Genomic DNA, 17,246 nt, shown 5'->3' with positions numbered 1-17,246 from the left:
TTGTCGAAGCTTTGATCTATATGTTGTCATCAATTACCAAAAAGTGGGAGATTGAAAGTTCAACTATCCCTGGGTGGTTTTGGTAATTCCTAACAACATATAGCTCATTGAGCTAATGCTATTCCAAGATGAATATTTCAGGAAAGCTCAATGGTTGGCATGGCATGGATTAGAAAGTGGACCATTCAAAATGCTAGGGATAAAAGATTGGCTCAAGCTCAAAGCACAAGTCTCTACATTTTCTATTTTAGTGATCCAAGATCACATTGGGTCTATAGGAAAAGCCAATACTATTAAGAAGGGATGAGGTGTTGCTTAATGAGGTGCTTGCTCAAAATGCTTAGTGATATGCTCCAAAACTCTCCACTACTTTCTCATATCCACATATGTCCCACACCAAATATCCAACTCGGCCCTATCCGGCACCACCGAGTTCACTTGACATAGCCACTGCTAAAACCCTAGTCTTTTTGGTCTCATCGACAGGGGTCTCGGTCTCACCGAGATGGGATTGTAATCTCTCTGTTTCCCTTCGTAACGTTTCGGTCCAACCGAGATGAGCGATCGGTCCCACCGAGATTGCAATGTAAACTCTCTGTTTCCCTTTCGTAACACTTCGGTCCAACCGAGATGAGCGAATCGGTCCCACCGAGTTTGCCTGACCAACTCTCTGTTAGTCCATTACCAAAATCGGTCTCACCGAGTTTGTGTAATCGGTCTCACCGAGATTATGTTATGCCCTAACCCTAACGAAATCGGTCCCACCGAGTTGACATGTCGGTCCCACCGAGAATCCTAACGTTCACATTCTGAACTAAATCGGTCTGACCGACTTTCATGATTCGGTCCCACCGAGTTTGGTGATTTGTGTGTAACAGTTAGATTTTGTGTGGAGGCTATAAATACCCCTCCACCCACTCTTCATTCGAGGAGAGAGCCATCAGAACATGCCTACACTTCTAATACATATTTTCTGAGAGAGAAGCACCTACACTTGTGTTGAGGTCAAGATATTCCATTCCAACCACATAAATCTTGATCTCTAGCCTTCCCCAAGTTGCTTTCCACTCAATTATTCTTCCTACCAAATCCAATCCTATGAGAGAGAGTTGAGTGTTGGGGAGACTATCATTTGAAGCACAAGAGCAAGGATGATGCGGAGCATCCTATGGACATCATCATGTCAAGAGTTCATTCGGCAAGTGACACATGCGACATCTACTTCACATACATAAAGGTGAATCCTCTCCTTTACACGTGCTCACTTGACCCCTTCGAGGATGGTATACTACTTGACCCTCCGTTGTGCATGCATAGGTATTCGGAGCTTCACGAATGTCGAGGAGGAGTGCAAGCGCCAAGGAACAACTACACCATCCGCGAGGGAAGCATGGAAGAGAAGGAAGAAGAAGCCTGGAAAAGTTTCTGGAAAGCCCGGAACTTCCGTCCGCTGCCCGGAACTTCTGGCCCCTGGAACCTCCGGCCGTCCCAGAACTTCTGGCCCTGACGCATCGAAGCCGTCCGAGAGTGTGCCAACTCTCTGGATAGCCCGGACCCTTCCCGGACCTTCACCCGGAACCTCCGGCGCCCGGACCTTCCGGCCGTCCCCGGAACTTCTGGCCCTGCCTGCGCGCAGACACTCGGGCCGAAGCCCATGTACCCTTTCTCCCCTCACTTACCCCTTCGTGGACCTAGACTATATATACTCCTCCACCTCCTCCTAGTTAGGGTCAGCGTTGTGATAGCTCATTTGAGAGATAGAGCTACGCTCATCCATATCGGATCTCCTCCTTGTGAGAGACCGCGGCCTCTTCGGAGAAGGTCTCTTTGGATTCAATCCCCCTTTCTAAGGGAAGATCCCCCTGTGGATTCAAGACCTCCTCACGGAGAAGAACCGGTTACCTCTTGTATCGTTCGTTGTTTACTTTCGATCTTGTATCTTCCTTTGTGTTCATGGATCTAGTGCATGTGTGATCATTCTTGTTGGTTTTAGTGTTTCTCTCGTGTTTCCCCTCATGATCCCCCTCGTTTCCCCCTCGTGTTCCTCGTGTTCTTCGCGGGATCCGCTCCTTTCGTGAAAGATCGGGCGATTAGGGTTCTACCCTACATCATCTTGGTATTGTGAGCCACGTTGATCATGATTTCGGAGCCTCCCCTCTTCGTTTTCGAGCCTAATTTTGTTGTGTTCTTCCCCAATTTTGAAAATCCCCACCAAAATTAGCCCCAATTTTTTTTGTGATTTGTTGGTTTTGATGATGTTTTGTTGATTTTGATCTATGGATTCGTTGTGTCTCAAGTGGATCTAGCATTCCCCATCTTTTCCCCCATTTCTATCCACAAAATCTTCCCAATTTTGACCTTGGAAATCGAGTTTTTCCGCCCCCATTCTCAGATGTGGAATTTAGGGTTTGTCCCGGAAGAAATTCCACGACCCCCGGAACTTCCGGACTCCCCCGGAACTTTCGTCCCCCGGAACTTCCGTCCTTACCCCGGAACTTTCGGCCTAAACAGAGAGTTTACCCAAAATCCCGCGGCTTCCCCGAGACTTTTTCCGCGACCCCCGGAACTTCCGGAGCCCGGAACTTCCGGCCTAACCCGAAACATTACACAAAATTTCAACATCAGCCTTCTTCACCGTTTTGGTCACAACTTTTCGCTCCGAACTCCGATTTGAGTGTTCTTTGGCTCGTTTTGAAGCTATCGACATGCCCGAGGACCTCACCTTGGTTTGACCACCTTTTGACACCATAAAATTTTGTGCATTTTGTCATCTTTGCCTAGGGCTTCCACCACATCATCCGCTACACCACCGCAGACCTCCGCAACCTAACCAATTTTGTTCCCCATCGCATATGTGGTTGCTTGAGGAGTGATTTGACTCTCCTAAGGTGTCTAGGCTACTTAGGGACGATTTCTTCTTCATCAACCACCACCGCTACTTCCGCATAGGCTTGACCACTATACATTCCCGCCACCCCAACTTAACCCAATTTTGTTTGTGTTGTGAGTTGTGTCTCCTAAGGTGTTTCGGCTACTTAGGGACCGTGCTTCCAACTCCGACACCGTGTATAGTCCACCACCTTACCCTCCATTTCCGCATTTCCTACTCACATAACCCATCATTGCATTGTCGCAATCCCATTGAGCTTCCGCAACACCACCACCGCATCCCGCTACCACCATTTTGACATTTGAGATTTTGAGTTCACGGTTTTTCCGTTTCCTAAGGTGTTTCGGCTACTTAGGGACGAGTATCCATCATCTTGGTATCTCCATCAAGATCACCGCCACTCATCATCACCGCGGACGGTAACCTCCATATCAAATTGGTATTGTGGTATCCCTCCATTGTATATTCCCTTGCCATTGCATTGATAACCCCTAGCCATTTTGCGTCACTTGCCTATCGAGACTAGCCATTTGAGTATTGCCGGCAACGTTACTTGTGCACATTAGTGATCATCGAGATACACCTCCCATTGCATACATACCATACCATAGGTATCATCTTGTTATCATATCATCTCGTGTGCCTCAAGTTTGTTCCCGCATATACACAATAGCTCTCTTGGTTTGTGCATTGTGCAAAACTGGCCATACAAAAAAAAGAATAAAGCTTTTAAGCAAAGAAAAGAAGTGAACAAAGAGCTTGTAAGCAAGTGCCATAGCATCATACCACATTGTCATATAAGATCATCTTGGATCATAACGCCGGGAACCATATATACATAGTATACCTGGGATAGAAGTCGTTGCATTTTTGTCTCCTATAGGTTGTGCACAAGTGTCGTATCCTCCTATTGAGCAATCGTGCTAGTGTCTCTCTAGAGTTGTGCAACAAGAACAATTTTCCGTGAATTCCACATTTTGAGCTCATTCCTTGGTTGCACGACCCCATTTATCTATCCGTGTGTGTGTTTTCGTGTGCCACATATTGCTATTGGTCTACTTGTTTCACTTGCGAATTTGTGAATCTCTTTCAACATTATTGACTCTTGCTAACATTTTGCATAAAAAATTTTGTGCCACTATCCTCACCGAGCTCCACCATAAGCCTTATTCGTGTAGGTGTGAGAAACTAACAAGAATTGGTACCAATTGTGCTATTTCCTTGTCCACATTGGAGTGATCAGTGATCCACTTTCAACTTCGGTCAATGTACATTTGGTATTTGTTCTTCTCTTTCTCCACTCATATTGGCTCGAATCTTGTGACGGATAGGCAAGGCATTTCATCTCCGGTCTTCCACAACAACGACGGCGTGTACAACTACATCAACAACAGACTTTCCGCACAAACGAAGGAGCAAGATGCAAGGATGGAGGAGATTCGGACCTTGTTGATCAACCGTTCTTCCCCTTCATCATCCTCAAGGCGGCGACGTTCAAGTCACAAGTCTTTGGAGCGCAAAAATGATGCAAGCGCAAGTCGTCCTCGTCCACATCTCCATGGCGACCACCATCACGTTTGTGATCCACCTCGTCAGGAAGGGCAAGTCACCTCCAAGCAACATGTGCACGACAACGATGAACGGCATCTACATCGAGCTAAAGCACGACAATGACAACATCATCATGAAGATGCTCGAGATGCGCCTACCTACAAGTCACACCAAGCCCTACTTCACGCCAAGTCCAAACTTCATGACCACAAGAGAAGACCGCGAGACAAGCACCACCAAGACGGAGCTATGGCTACACCAACCACTTTGGCATCTTCGCCAAGCGACTTCAAGGCATCTTCGCCTTTGGATATATGGCATCTTCGCCAACAAGCACCTCAAGACTACACTCAAGAGAAGCTCCCCAAGCTCAAGTCCGCGACTTCCACGAGCTACTACGACCTCGACATCGACCACACGATTCCTTTCTATGGGACTCAAGAACCCGAGGAGTATCTCAAGTGAGAGCTTTTGATGGACGACTACCTCAAGCTACACCAAGTCCCTCCCGAAGATCAAGTGAAGTGCGCCACAAGGAACTTCCATGACTACACGTCCACAAGGTGGCTTCACACACCTTCGGAGAGCTACGACATGAGTTGGCCCAAGACGAAGAGAGCTTTGCGGCGAGAGTTTGTGCCTCCAACCTACACTGAACAACTTCAACGCCAATTGGAGAACACCATCCAAGGATCCAAGTCCATCGACGAGTACTTTAAGGAGATGAAGATTGCCTTGCGACGAGCCAGCGTGGACGACCCCATTTCGATGAAGTTCCACTTCATGATAGGATTGCACAATGACATCTCCAAGACGATCTTCCTCGAGAACTACAAGTCCCTCGACGACGACTACATTGGTGCTCTCAAGGCGAAACAAGAACTCATGAAGGCCAAAGTTTCTCTACCCCAACCTCACTTTGCGATGACCAAGCTCCATGAGAACGAGCATGAGGCTAGTACCACCACGATGTCCAAGCCCGACGGGCTCCAAGATGCTACTCCCAAGTTCGACGCCATCCCTCTTTGTGGCATTGACGATGCCGAGTCCTCCATGACTCTTTTTCAAGACGATGCAGTGACGAGTACGACTACGGAGACCCTCAAGGACCAAGCTTTGAAGGCGAGCGACAAGGTGGCGAGCAAGGATGATGCTTCCATCTTAGGAGGTGAGAGTGATGATGTGCCATCTTCGGCCTTCATCCACGGCGAGAGTGATGTTGTGCCATCTTCGGCCTTCATCCACGACGACGACTACGAGACAGTTGAGCATGGGATTTTCCCTTCGACCACGGCGACATGTGATGACTTGAGTGACTTTAGCCACCATATTGAGAGTGAGAGTGATTTCACCACTAGCCCCATATATGATGTGTTTCCACTATTCCCATGTGAGGAGAGCCACAACCCCCACCTCTTGAGTGAGATGAGTGACTCCACCATATGTGAGTTTGAGTGCACCTATTTTGAGGGAGTAAGTGAACCACCACATAGAGAGAGTGAGATAGTTGATAGGTCATGTGAGGCCACTTTTAACACTAACGACTTGACCACTACCTCTATTGTGTCTTCTCATTTGGTGCTAGGTCCCTTATATGATGATGCGCCGCTTCTCGACGACTTCGTCCTACCTCTGGGCAAGACGATGGCCATGGTGGAATATGATGCACCACCCACATGGTTCCATCACAATGATGATCTTGACCACCATTTGGTCTTTCCCACCTCACCTACACCACTTGAGTGGAATGAACAAGGTAACATAGGTGAAGGTGATGCTCTAGTCCCACTAGTGGACATTCATGACATTGATTGCTTGCATGATGTTGATCCCCCTATTGACATGCTTCATGCTAGTATGATTTCCCCATGCGATGATTTACCCATTTATGATGAGTATGATGATTGCAATGTGGAGTCTATTAGTTGTGATGCCATGTTACATAGGATTTCTTGTGCTAATTCTCTCAGTCACATCATGTTTGCCAATCCGCTTGACTTGTCATATGCTATGCATGAGATCAATCATATGTCATATTTGCAATCTCTTCATAGTGACTATCCATATGCCATTCAAATTAACCCAATTTGCACTTATGGCATAGATGACAAGCCCATGGTTATTGGCATTTGTTTATCTTGTGATGATATTGATATGCTCCCTTTGCATCATTTATCTCATATGCCATGTCATGACTACCTAGCTTCGGATATGCATTGTTTTGGATGTTGTCCATTTTCTCCATATGATGTCTCCAACATTGCTCATGAGGAGACCCCCATAGTTTCCTCATACATTTTAGGAGATTTTGATCACTCCCATCCATTGCATGATCCTCATACTTATGTGCACAATATGCTTCCCATGAATAAACATGCTATTGCTGTGCCATATACTTGGATGCTCAATTTGCATCCCCATCATGTTATACACAATAACTATTCTTTCATGATGGATGACATGTTCTTATACCATGCATCAAATTTCTTTGACGGATGCTTATCTTGTGTTAACTCACACGTGCACATACACATCATGATGGATGATGTGTACATCTACCACATGCACAATTTCTTTGGTTTGTGTCTCTTTTGTGTAGGTACCCATGAATTCTTGTCAACCTCGCAATCCCACGAGTTGACAAAACGAGCTCTAGAGAGCAATGATGACTTGGGATCCCATGGATTGCATTTCCCACCGCTCTCTTCACATGAAGTGTTCGCACATTTCTTCTACATGACACTCACTTGGCTATGGGTTATTGTCCACTACATATTCTATACCCATCTTGCCATGTTCACCTTTCATGTTATGCTCATTACTATGCTTTTGCCATGCATTCGTGACCCTTGCTTTGCATTACACATGATGATTGATTCTACTACTTGTATGTGTATTTGCAAGATTGGTGGAGATATAACTTGTTATTGCCATATTTGCTTTGTGCCCCATGCCTATGATTATACTATGATCTTGCTTTGTGTTCGTGCTTGCAATATGTCATGTGCATTGCCTATGCTTATTATTTTCTCACATGACATGATTGCCATGATTTCCTCTAGTATGTTGCATCTCCGCACTACTAGCTTGCATGACTCGATTACTATGCTTGACTTGATTGCCTCACACATGATGAACAATTGCTCTTTCTATTGTGTTGAGTGCCACACGATATTCACTACACCCAATTCACATTATGCTTGGATTGTCTTGCACTTGACACATGTGTTTAGACACTTCATTTTATTTGGTGTTGTGAATGATTCCTATGCCTACCATAGACCTTTCATTGAGCAATTTGTGAATGCTTACTATGAACTTGAGGTAGATGCTTCTTCTCTTGTCACACATATTTGCATCACTACCTCACATTCACATGCTTGTTTCCACGATGTCCTTCTTTGTGCTCAATTTATGTGCTTACATGCCATGTCATAATCCTTTGTCACACCATATGCTATGCTTGATGACAACACTTGTTGGGTGAATGACCTCTTGAATGCTTGGTTTTGCACTAACGCTAACTGCATTTGTTTTTCCAAGTGTTTGTTCTCCTTGCTCCTTTTGAAGGAATCACGGGACGGTGCGACATTGGAGAGTGCCCATTTCAAGCTTTAAGATGACGAGAACTTGGTGATCAACCACTACTACACGGCGACGCCATCTCTTTCCCATGGTGATTTGGATTTCGATCAAAGGTCAGATCTTTCCCAAGGGGGAGGGGATGATGCAGAGCATCCTATGGACATCACCATGTCAAGAGTTCATTCGGCAAGTGACACGTGCGACATCTACTTCACATACATAAAGGTGAATCATCTCCTTTACACGTGCTCACCTGACCCCTTCGAGGATGGTATACTACTTGACCCTCTGTCGCGCATGCATAGGTATTCGGAGCTTCACGAATGTCGAGGAGGAGTGCAAGCGCCAAGGAACAACTACACCATCCGCGAGGGAAGCATGGAAGAGAAGGAAGAAGAAGCCTGGACAAGTTTCTGGAAAGCCCGGAACTTCCGTCCGCTGCCCGGAACTTCCGGCCCCCGGAACCTCCGTCCGTCCCGGAACTTCTGGCCCTGACGCATCGAAGCCGTCCGAGAGTGTGCCAACTCTCTGGATAGCCCGGACCCTGCCCGGACCTTCGCCCGGAACCTCCGGCGCCCGGACCTTCGGGCCGTCCCCGGAACTTCCGGCCCTGCCTGCGCGCAGACACTCGGGCCGAAGCCCATGTACCCTTTCTCCCCTCACTTACCCCTTCGTGGACCTAAACTATATATACTCCTCCACCTCCTCCTAGTTAGGGCCAGCGTTGTGATAGCTCATTTGAGAGATAGAGCTACGCTCACCCATATCGGATATCCTCCTTGCGAGAGACCGCAGTCTCTTCGGAGAAGATCCCTTTGGATTCAAGCCCCCTTTCTAAGGGAAGATCCCCCCGTGGATTCAAGACCTCCTCACGGAGAAGAACCGGTTACCTCTTTTATCGTCCGTTGTTGACTTTGGATCTTGTATCTTCCTTTGTGTTCATGGATCTAGCGCATGTGTGATCATTCTTGTTGGTTTTAGTGTTTCTCTCATGTTTCCCCTCATGATTCCCCTCGTTTCCCCCTCGTGTTCCTCGTGTTCTTCGCGGGATCCGCTCCTTTCGTGAAAGATCGGGCGATTAGGGTTCTACCCGACATCAAAGGAGTTCATCATCAACACACCGTTTGTTACTTCTTGGAGAGTGGTGTCTCCTAGATTGGCTAGCTGTCACTTGGGAGCCTCCGACAAGATTGTTGTGACGCCCCCGATTTGACCGTACACTAATCATGCACGCAAATGTGTACGATCAAGATCAAGGACTCACGGGAAGATATCACAACACAACTCTACAAATAAAATAAGTCATACAAGCATCATATTACAAGCCAGGGGCCTCGAAGGCTCGAATACAAGAGCTCGATCAAAGACGAGTCAGCGGAAGCAACAATATCTGAGTACAGACATAAGTTAAACAAGTTTGCCTTAAGAAGGCTAGCACAAACTGGGATACAGATCGAAAGAGGCGCAAGCCTCCTGCCTGGGATCCTCCTAAACTACTCCTGGTCGTCGCCAGCGGGCATCACGTAGTAGTAGGCACCTCCGGTGTAGTAGGACTCGTCGTCGAAGGTGGCGTCTGGCTCCTGGGCTCCAACATCTGGTTGCGACAACCAGGTAGAAGGGATAGGGGGGAAAGAGGGAGAAAGCAACCGTGAGTACTCATCCAAAGTACTCGCAAGCAAGGAGCTATACTACATATGTATGCATTGGTATCAACTGGAATAAGGCTATTATATGTGGACTGAACTGCAGAAAGCCGGGATAAGGGGGGATAGCTAGTCCTTTCGAAGACTACGCTTCTGGCAGCCTCCGTCTTGCAGCATGTAGAAGAGAATAGACTAAAGTCCTCCAAGTAGCATCGCATAGCATAATCCTAACCGATGATCCTCCCCTCGTCGCCCTGTGAGAGAGCGACCACCGGTAGTATCTGGCACTTGGAAGGGTGTGTTTTATTAAGTATCCGGTTCTAGTTGTCATAAGGTCAAGGTACAACTCCAAGTCGTCCTGTTACCGAAGATCACGGCTATTCGAATAGATTAACTTCCCTGCAGGGGTGCACCACATAATCCAACACGCTCGATCCCATTTGGCCGGACACACTTTCCTGGGTCATGCCCGGCCTCGGAAGATCAACACGTCGCAGCCCCACCTAGACCAACAGAGAGGTCAGCACGCCGGTCTAAACCTAAGCGCCCAAGGGTCTGGGCCCATCTCCCTTAGCACACCTGCACGTTGCGTGGGCGGCCGGAAGCAGACCTAGCCTAGTAGGCGTTCCAGTCCAATCCAGCGCGCGCCGCTCCGTTGCTGACGTCACGAAGGCTTCGGCTGATACCACGACGTCGAGTGCCCATAACTGTCCCCGCGTAGATGGTTAGTGCGTATAGGCCAGTAGCCAGACTCAGATCAAATACCAAGATCTCGTTAAACATGTTAAGTATCTGCGAACGCCGACCAGGGCCAGGCCCACCTCTCTCCTAGATGGTCTCAACCTGCCCTGTCGCTCCGCCTCAAAGTAACAGTCGGGGGCCGTCGGGAACCCAGGCCCAACTCTACCGGGATGGAGCCACCTGCCCCTTCAGCCCCCATCTCCGAACAGTATCACAGGTAAGGTAACTGTGTAAAGTATATCGTATATGCCCGTGATCACCTCCCGAAGGGATCACGGCCCAGTAGTATAGCATGGCAGACGGACAAGAGTGTAGGGCCACTGATGGAACACTAGCATCCTATACTAAGAAGTAGGATATCAGGTAATGGTAACAACAGTAGTAGCAAGGACAGGCTATGCATCAGGATAGGAATAACGGAAAGCAGTAACATGCTACACTATTCTAATGCAAGCAGTATAGAGGAGAGTAGGCGATATCTGGTGATCAAGGGGGGGGGGCTTGCCTGGTGGCTCTGGCAAGAGAGAGGGGTCGTCAACACCGTAGTCGTACTGGGTAGCAGCGGCGTCGGTCTCGGTGTCTAGCGAGAGAAGAGGGGGAAGAAACAATAAATATAATGCAAACATATGCATAATGATGCATGACATGACAAAACGTGATGCTAGGTGTGCCCTAACGCGGTACGAGGGGGTACCGGTGAAGGGGGAAAACATCCGGAAAAGTATTCCCGGTGTTTCGCGTTCTCGGACAGATGAAAAGGAGGGGGAAAGTTGCATGTTCGCTATGCTAGGGATGCGTGGCGGATGAACGGGCTGCGTATTCGAATTCGTCTCGTCGTTCTGAGCAACTTTCATGTACAAAGTTTTTTCATCCGAGCTACGGTTTATTTTATATTAATTTTCAAAGTTTTAATTCATTTTTAGAATTATCAGAATTAATTTAATTAGGAAATGCCATTATGAGGTTAGCATGACATCAGGGTGATGTCAGCAGTCAACAGCCAGTTGACTTGGTCAAACTGGCGCGTGGGTCCAGTGGGACCCACCTGTCATACTCTGTTTTGGTTAATTAGGTCTAAGTTAAACTAAGTACTATTTAATTAAACTAACTAGTCAATTAGCTTAATTAAACATGATTAATTAACTTAATTAATTCACTTATTGATTAATTAATTAATGTAATTATTATTTATTTATTTTTAATTCTTCTTTTTTTTAATAAAGTTCTGGGGCGTGGGCCCATATGTCATAGGCCCGTAGGCCATATTGGGTTCGGGTGCCGCGGGGGGTTGCCCGTACAGGCGATGCGGGTGCGGGCGCTGGGCGCAACCGCACTGGGCTGAGCCCACCTGAGGGAGAGCGGGGCGAGGTCAGTCGCCTGAGGCGACAGGGGCGAAGCCACGGCGAGGTGGGTTCGCCAGACCCGAGGTGGGGGGGGGGGGGAAACGAGGCGACGCGCCGGATCAGGCGAGTGGCGGCGCAGCAGCTCGGCAAGCCGGGCGCGGTGTGCATCGCGAGTAGGGGGCGCGCTCGGCGGGCGAACGACGCGAGCAGAGGCTGGGGTCATGGCAGCGCACAGCCAAGAGCGGGCGGCGCGTGAGGCAGCAGCAGCAGTAGCAAAGGGGGCATAGCGAGGTGAGGCCAAGACGGGGGTGCGCGTGAAGTGGCACGGCCGGACGGAGCGCCGCGCGCGGCCAGGGCGCGACCCGGCCACGGTGAGCGCGTAAGACAGAGGAGGGGAGGAGTCGGGGCTCACTGCGGGATGCAGGGATCGGGGCAGGGGGCGCGGGGAGGAGACGGAGACGACAGCGACGTGGTGACAAGGTGCAGGCCGGCAAGGAGGAGGAGGCAGGCCTGCGAGGACGTCCGGCGAGGTCGTCCTCCAGGGGGTGGCGATGCGGGCTCGAGGAGGCGGAAGGGCGTCGGTGGTGCGGTCGGAGTGGTGGCACGCGACGACGTTGGGGAGTGAAGCGACGGCGTGGTGGTGGCGATGGGCGTCGGGGTCACCGGGATCGGGGGGGAAGAGAACGAGGGGAGAGTGGGGAGAGCGATGGGGTCGTGCGCCCTCTCCTGTGACGGCGCTGGAGGGAGAGGGTGGGATCGTGGGGGGGAAAGTGGGGTGGGGTTCTAGGGTTTCGGGGCAAGGGGTGGGGGTGGCCTATAGGCGAGGGGGTGGCCGGCTGGGCCATGGCCCAGTTGGGCCAAGGGGTCCAGTGGGGGGGGTCTCTTTTTACCTTTTTTTTGTTAGTTTTCTTTTCTGTTTTTGTGTTTTCTTTTCCTTTTATTTATTCTTTCCTGCTTTATTGTAGTTGCATTCTATTTTAGTAAAACATACACTTAGTATCTAAATTAGTATTACAACCTAGTCCATAGTCACAAAAAGTCTAGACCCGAAATAACTTAGTTTGACATTTTATTAATTATAAAAGTTATTCAAATAATCACTTTTACTACCTTTTTTTATTCATCTCATAGTATTTAAACATTTTATAGATGTGTGGTTTTTCCCCCATAATTATCTATGCAATATTTGGTTCACTCCGAACATTTTAGTTTTAAATAATTGAAAACTTTTATTGTTTGCCTATTTTTGAACTTGAATTTAATCGGTTTCGAACTAACTCGAGATTAGCAACTATAAACGAGGTGACGTGGCATCTAGTAGAGGATCACTGTAGCTTAATTACCCGGGCGTCACAATTCTCCTCCACTACAAGAAATCTCGTCCCGAGATTTAAGCGGTGGAGTAAGGGGCGAAGGTGTTGGTAGCGAAAAACCTAACGAGTCTTCTCGGTCTTGGCTGCCCTTTCGAAGAGGTTGATCCCTTTCGTTGATGTCTTCATTTCACTGCTTCAAGTCACCATGATCAATTTGTCATCCTTTCTTCGGGATCTCCATCGTACCTACGAAAGAATAAGGGTGGCTATTTCGGAAGAACAGACCTGCACTGTTAACTATCTGGTAGCTAACATCGTGGAAGGTGGTGGAAAGTAACTCTTGAACTGAAACTTGAGAAAATATTGAGAGCAAAGTAAGAAGGTATCAAGGGAAGTTTCGAGTGGGCAGGCAAACATTCAATGCCTGAAACGGGGCGTGAAAGGGGTTCAATCAACGGGGATAAGTATTGTGTCTGATACCAGAATAGATCACTAGGCAGGTGGCCCGTGAATTACATACGAAGTCAAGCGCGAGGAATAACTTTGTCAACAGGGTGTCCAGGAGAGTTAGGTTTCGATCCTGGGACCTGTGGGTTATGGGCCCACCATGTGGGTTAAAAGTAGGAAGGGTGGTGACATCTTGCACGATTATGTAAGCAAGGCATGTCAGAGGATAGCCTGTCAGTTATGTTGGCAATAACGTTGGTACCAAGGGCGAGGGACAAAGAGAACCATTTTCTTGCTCGTTGAACGAGGCAAACCAATAGGCAAAGTTATCGTCCATCAGTGGCTACCGAAATGTCATCAACAATAGTAACAGGGTCTTGCTGACAGAATTGTACACCGAGGGGTTTACATAAGCAGGAGAATATTACTGCTTAGATCATATAGATCAGAAGAAAGGTTAAACCAAACAATGAAAAGGAAAATATGATTATCAGATTAAACAGAACAATGGAAAGGAAAATGTGTTAAAACACATATTTCAGGGGTATATCCTTTCCAAGGGCAAGCAAAGCATGATATCCCTGACGGGATATAACGTAGAAAACCCTTTAGGAAAGGGAAGAGAAATTTCATGACATTACCCATACAGCGGTGTTTGGATAATTGACCAGGAAACAATTAGCATTGGGCTTCAAATGTTCTTGTTGAAAATCGGAGTACCATAGACATGCTTCGAGATAGCATTGACATGGCCTTCAAGCAAGTTCAGACTTTGGAAACAAAAAGGGTCCATCAGGAAGAACTTATAGAATAAGTCTTACAATTTCCTCATGGAAGAAAGGATAGCCTGGCTGAAAAGGGAAACTATAACAATTGGGCCTCCGGCCAGGTGTGCTAGGCATGACATCGCCTTACTGGGTCACATAAGGACCATTGTTGTAACTCTTGGAAATATGTTCCAACCATCATATCTGACCTAGATTCAGATCTGATTAGTGCCAGGATACCTCCGACTTAGTAAGCCTGAGAAGAAAAGGTGCAACACAATTGACGAGATGACAATGTAAGATTCTCGGGAAATGAACTATGAAGTGATTTCCGTTAACAAGAGTTCATCATTAATCCAAGGAGAGGACAAGGAGGTGTCTGGTGAACTCAATGGCAATTCATCGAGATTTCCAAAAGATGGATTTCCACAATTAAGTGAACAAGGAGATAACATTTGTCAGATCAAATGATATAAGGAAGTATGCTCACGGAAAACATACACAATTAAACATTGGTTGAAAGGTGCGCCCAAAATATGGGTTGGGTTGCACGACCAATGTCAGAATGGTGATTCAATAATCAATAGTCTAAGAACGAACGGCCGACCATTAACTTCAAAGGAATAGGGTTGCTAGAAGTGCAGAATCCAAACAACACTGTTCACTTGTTGGTACCCCGGTTGGAATCAACCCGAGGACCAACAAAGAATGGTGATGGTTAGAAGTATCACGATACCAAGAATTCTTAAGAGGTGGTGAAATTCTCACAACATTCTTGACATAAAAGATGGCAATACTCCGAGGTAAAGGAGAACAAATGCTGGATAGCAAGGATCTCAAGGTATAACACAAAACACGAACAAGTTTGTGTTGAACGGAAGGCAATCGAGTGGTCGATGATAACACAAATCATCGAGGGCAAGGATGGTATTTCTCATCAGGAATTCAATTGATATCCTTGAGGAGCTCGAAATGTTGATGATGATCATGACAATTTCTGTCGAGAGGTTTCATGGAGATGTAATCGGTCGGCGATGACATCAAGTCAAACGAATGATGAAGCGAAAGGTTATTGGAACCATGGGTACGACACAAACTTGAAATCAAGTTTGTTGTTTGAGGTGAAATGATAAGACAAGGAAGATCGACGTAAGCTTAGCCCATCATCGAAATTGTGCTCCGGAAAGAAGGACCAGGTAGCACAGTTAAAATTTGGCACGATAATGATATAGCCGAGTAGGCTCGGAATGACGTGATCGAGTTCAGACTCGTAAGTAATGAAGGTTACCAAGAGTTGTTGAATCGTAGTGCGGACTCAATTCAGTTGTCGGTGTCCTTGAGGGGTTCTAACAACTGAGAACCCGTTGGAAAAATGGATTCGGCAAGAATATTAGTTGATGAAGAACTCATAAGAAGTTATGTATCCCGTGGTATCCTCGAGATACCAGGGGGTAATACTCGACGACAGATCAAAGTAGAGGTTGGACTGGGGTATTGCTCTGCACAAGACAAGTGCTTAAACCTGCACGAGAAACGGTACCTAAAAGAGAACATGGTCGAAACCACGATTGCAAAAGGCCAGATCCCAGATATAATATGAACTTATACCAAGGGAGTAATTAATTTAAGAGAAGCTTTAATAATAAGATCTACATCGTGTCCATGGGCATGAACACAAAGTTCAAGGTCGACTCCCACTTCTTCAATGCATAACCTTACATTTACCTCCCCTTTTCGAAGTTGTAGTGTTGAAAAGTTATCTGACGAAGCGTCAGCAGGGTATAACCCGCATAACTTTCGAGGTCACACAAATTAAGGAAGGCATAGGTTCAACCTGTCAGGGTATCGTGGAAACATATACCACAAGCTTTGAGAGTAAATACTACCAGCTCGAAAGCAGAGCATGGTTGGAAAAAGGAGAGGATACAAATTACCAAAGGCATTATGTATCGGAGAAAGAACTCACAAGGTGATTAATTAAGAAGGACATGGTCGGATAATAATCCAACAGTGGATATGGTGATCCACAATGGAGGTGATGTGAGTATCGATACCCAATCAGAGGAAGAAAGAATGCAAATGCATCGTTTTACAGAACATCTGAATAATTCAATGTTTAAATAACAAAGGAATTATGATTTTCAAATCAAGGGATCAGGAGCAAACGCTCTGATCAAGGACGGACAAGTTGAATAGACTTAGGGATACAATCGATGGCAATCTGATTGGCCGAGGACCAGCTCACGTTTTAAATGACATCTGAGCTGGAAGGATGAATTCTATGATCTGAGTGAGGATTGCGAGCTTCGCAACATATTGAGTCAATGGACTCAAAATGATATTGACAAGGTTGCCAATAAGATTACTATACTTATGGGATTAACCATAATGCAAGCAAGCAAGAATTTCAGGAGCAATAGGTTGCTCAGGATTTTTGGAAGACCGAATGGTATTTTGAAGACTTTTGTGGAATACATGAACCAACTGGGGATGAGCAAATATCCGATGAGTGCTAGAAATTACCCATAGTGGTATTCATGTGGCAAATAAATGCAAGGCAGTAGGCACAAAGTATTCTCGGGGTATCTTATAATAACAAGATCGACCGGGAATAAAAGTAAACACGACAGGTCTAAATACTTATCCATAGGGATATTTCGGTGGTAGGGAATTGCAAGAGGGATGGCACAAAGTATCGAGGGAACATCCGAGAGTATTGTCAGAATCTTCTGTTGAAGTGGTCGATCATCCGTATTAAAGGGCTCTCCGGCAGGAAGTGGTAATGAGAACCTAGAGTTAGATTTTAGCAAAATCATTTAACCCGAATAGAAGAGATGTCAGAGTCCCAGAGTAAGGATCGAGGAGTAAAAGATCCTAATACCACCCAGATGGCGACGTGGGCCCATGGGCCGCACAGCCATGTTAGAAAAACAGTTTTCATCGACTAGACTCAACTTCGGCCAAGG

This window comes from Triticum urartu, chromosome 7A (genome assembly GCF_056163025.1).
Source record: "Triticum urartu cultivar PI428250 chromosome 7A, HENAU_Tu73, whole genome shotgun sequence".
NCBI lineage: Eukaryota > Viridiplantae > Streptophyta > Magnoliopsida > Poales > Poaceae > Triticum > Triticum urartu.
The sequence above is the reverse complement of the archived record's forward strand: the minus strand, read 5'-3'. Positions refer to the sequence as shown.